General features: G+C 34.9%; 1 pseudogene; it reads left to right on the forward strand.

The window, feature by feature from the left end:
* The first annotated feature begins 1325 nt into the window (after positions 1 to 1325).
* Positions 1326 to 2261, forward strand: LOC113451188 (olfactory receptor 2D3-like; annotated as a pseudogene).
* Positions 2262 to 3724: the final 1463 nt, after the last annotated feature.

A 3724-nucleotide genomic window follows, 5' to 3' on the forward strand; every position in this document is an offset into this window, starting at 1 on the left:
GCAATTTGAGAATTTTTACACTTTACACAATTTTTACACCAAGCACTTATAATCTCAGACTGTCTGCTGTTGACATCACCCCATTCCTAAAAGGTCTGTAAGGAGCGTGCATAAGTGCACCAATGTGCCTACTGTCCCTGTCCTACTGTTCCCTTTTATTTGTATCTATTTCATGTATTAATAATCATGATTTTACTTATATATATTATCAAATGCTTGACAAAATAAATAAAATTAAAAAATTACTATGTTTATTTTTAGAAGTTTTTTTCACTGAATGGAAATTTCTGTACATTCTCACAACCAAAGCCATTTGAGATAAACCTTTTTTTCCAGGAAAAAATAATCTGAACTAGTAGACCAAATAAAGCTTAACATGAGCATGTTTAAATTATTTCCTAATGTGAATATTTTTTTTAAAAAAGGACTGGTGATGCAATATATGTGTTTTATTTTATTACCTTTGGAAAGACTACAAAGGAACATTTCTTTTAAGATATATTTCTTAACCTGTTATTGAAAATATTTGAGATTACTATTGAACCTTTCTTGAACTAGAACGCTTTAGGAAAGTCCAAACTATAATTCTTAATTTTGATTCCCACCTATGAATAGCAAACCAATAATAGAATTGTGTTATGTATATTTTCTAGCATGGAAAAAATGTTTGCAGTTTCTGAAGTCAAGACAATTTCTGAACAATTACCTGGTTCCAACCAACAACTCCATATTTTTACTTTGCATTGCTGCAGAAGAAGTCAGTGAATAAATTATTAGTAGTGCAAAGGTTCATATAGTCTCCTGTAAGTCAATTGTCAAAAATAGATAATTAACCAAAGCTATTTCAATTGTTGCTGTTTTATTCCCTTTATTTCTTTGCCAGGACTTCAGTAACTGAAAAAAAAAAGTTACTATAAGGTTAAATATTTATATGATAATGAATGTAAAAGTACATTCTATCAACTGAGTATGATAATTTAAAAACCCTCAAAATAGGTACATATTGAAAAAAACACGAATCCATATTTCAACTTACATAGGTTTTTTTTTTAGATTTTCCCTCTTTAAACTGATACTTAAAGCAAATCTCTTGTCTCAAATAAAGGAAATCTCATAGGAAAATAGAAAACCAGGGATATGTTTTTATGCCTGATAGTACTTTATATGTTTCCTGCATCAAAGCCCACTTATCTTCCAAAGTTGAGAAGTATCTTTTTCTGGAATGATTAGTTGTCAACATCAGGTTTTTCTGTATTTACATATTTAACAATGGGAGTCGATCTAAAGTTATCTCATTCCTTTTCCTTCTCCTCAGAAAGGAAGCCATGACAGAAGCTAAGAACTTCACCTTTGTCAAGGAATTCATCTTGCTGGGACTCACCAGCCACAGAAAACCCAACTTCTTCTCTTTGGGATCATTCCCATCATCTACTTGCTTACGGTTTTGGGGAACATATTGATCATTATATTGGTGAAGGTTAATTCAAACCTGCACACACCTATGTATTATTTTCTCTCACATCTTGCATGGGTAGATATGTGTTATGTAACAACCACCATGCCTCTCATGTTGACTCATCTCCTGACTGGAGATGGAGCCATTTCTTTCGCATTCTGCATGGTCCAGATATACATTGCAGTGACCTTAGGTGGTGTTGAGATTCTCATGGGAGAATCATGGCCTATTGTTGGGAGTCATGGCCTATGATCGCTACCTGGCTATCTGCTGTCCCTTACTTTACCCTGTTCTCATGGACAAGTGTTGCCAGTTGCGGTGCAGTTCAGCATGCTGGGTAACACCTTCTCTGGTCTGTTTGATTTATATTGTCTGCTTTCTTTGCCAAAACTATTGTGGCCCCAATCAGATCAATAGTGTCATATGTGAGATGCCAGTGGTGCTGAAACTTGCATGTAGTGATACCAGAATTGCTGAGGCCATTATTTTTGTTATAGGTGGATTTTTCCTTTTGGTTCCCCTTTCTATTTTATTGACCTCCTATGGATTTATTCTTCATTCTGTCTTACAAATGAAATCAGGAGGATGGCACAAGGCTTTCTCTACATGTGGCTCACACCTTATTGTGATCTCCATGTTCTATGGCCCTTTGCTTTGGGTGTACATAATTCCGAAGACTGACTCAGCTGCTGATTGTGATAAACAAATAACAATCTTCTATGTTTTGATCACCCCTCTACTCAATTCTATCATTTACAACCTGAGAAACAAGGACTTTCATAGGGCAGTGGCCAAGATCTTGTGAAGAAGGGCACTTGAAGAAAAGTATTAGGGATTCTGTCATGGGTAATTATCTTCTTTTTAAAAAAACTGGTTGTCAAACATTGACTGATTAAGAACATTGCTCTGCAAATTTTTTTATAGTTTCTCTAATCTCTAGTCTTCATCTAGTAATTGTATTGAGATGCTAAAACCTTAAGGCCTAGTTCTTTTGAATTCTAAACAATACTTCAACAGTATTGAAATTTTCTGTATATATCTCCCTAAATGCCCTGAACAGATGCAGAGAACAGAGAAAAGAGTATTGCAATTCTCAATCTAACTTTTATTTGGGAAAACGTATTTGTCTGATTGATCAGTGCAGTTCTTTCTACAGATTTGCCATCTTCTATAATTACTGAATATTTTCAGTAGAATATCTGTCTATAGCACAATGGTATCTAGAAATATTGCAAGTGTAAGTATTAGAATTTTGAACCAACATTTAGCTATCATTGAATGATAACTGTGGAAGTACAACATAACACAACTAGATACTACTATATTGGTAGACAACTGGAAAGCTATAGAGAGTAAAGAAAAACACTGGTGGATGAAAAACAGTGGACCTATCTTCCCGCACTTCTATGGACATCACAACATACACAATCTTCGCATACATTTTGATCCTATTGTATCATTACCAGGGACCAGGACCTAAACATTGCTTACACAACTAACAAAAAAGCTTGGATATTTCAAAGAGGGAAGCAAATATTCTATCCACTCACTACTTCACTGCCTCTCAAAAAAATCAGAGAAAATTTTCTCTACTTGTGCTTCCCATCTCCTTATGGTCTTCTTTTTTTGTGGTTGTTCCATCTGCATGTATCTGCTTCCACAGACTGATTCAGCGCCTAATCATGAGAAACAAATGGCAGACTTCTACATTGTGATCACTCCTCTGCTCAACTCTATCATCTATAGCCTGCGAAACAAGGACATTCATAGTGCAGTAGCCAGGATCTTGTGAAGAAGGACCTTTGAACAAAACTTTTAGGGTTCGTGTCATGATTAATCAACTTAAAAAGAAAAAAAAGCCCTGATAATCTAACTGCAATAATATGAAAGTCTATGTTTGTCAACCTTGAAATCAACTCTGTTCTGTAGTTGATCTATCTCTCAGCATATACTTTATTCAGTAATTGTGTTGAGATGTTAAACTGTCAAAGCCTAGATCTCATGAAATGAAGAATGGGCTGCTCTTGTATCTACTTTCCTGGTTGTGGTGTGAAAATCTTTAGAAAGTATCACTCTTTAAACTATAGTGGAGCAAATCTGAAGCAAAGTGAACCTCATATAAAAATGAGGGATTATGGGATTCAGGTAAGATTTAACCTATTCTTTAGTATAGAATATAAAATAACAGAGTTGGAAGGGACCTTGGAGGCCTTCTAGTCCAACCCTCTGCTTAGGTAGGAAACTCTATCCATTTCAGACAAATGGTTA

The sequence above is a fragment of the Pseudonaja textilis genome, chromosome Z (assembly GCF_049901715.1).
Source record: "Pseudonaja textilis isolate UNSWEBS1 chromosome Z, rPseTex1.2, whole genome shotgun sequence".
Taxonomy (NCBI): domain Eukaryota; kingdom Metazoa; phylum Chordata; class Lepidosauria; order Squamata; family Elapidae; genus Pseudonaja; species Pseudonaja textilis.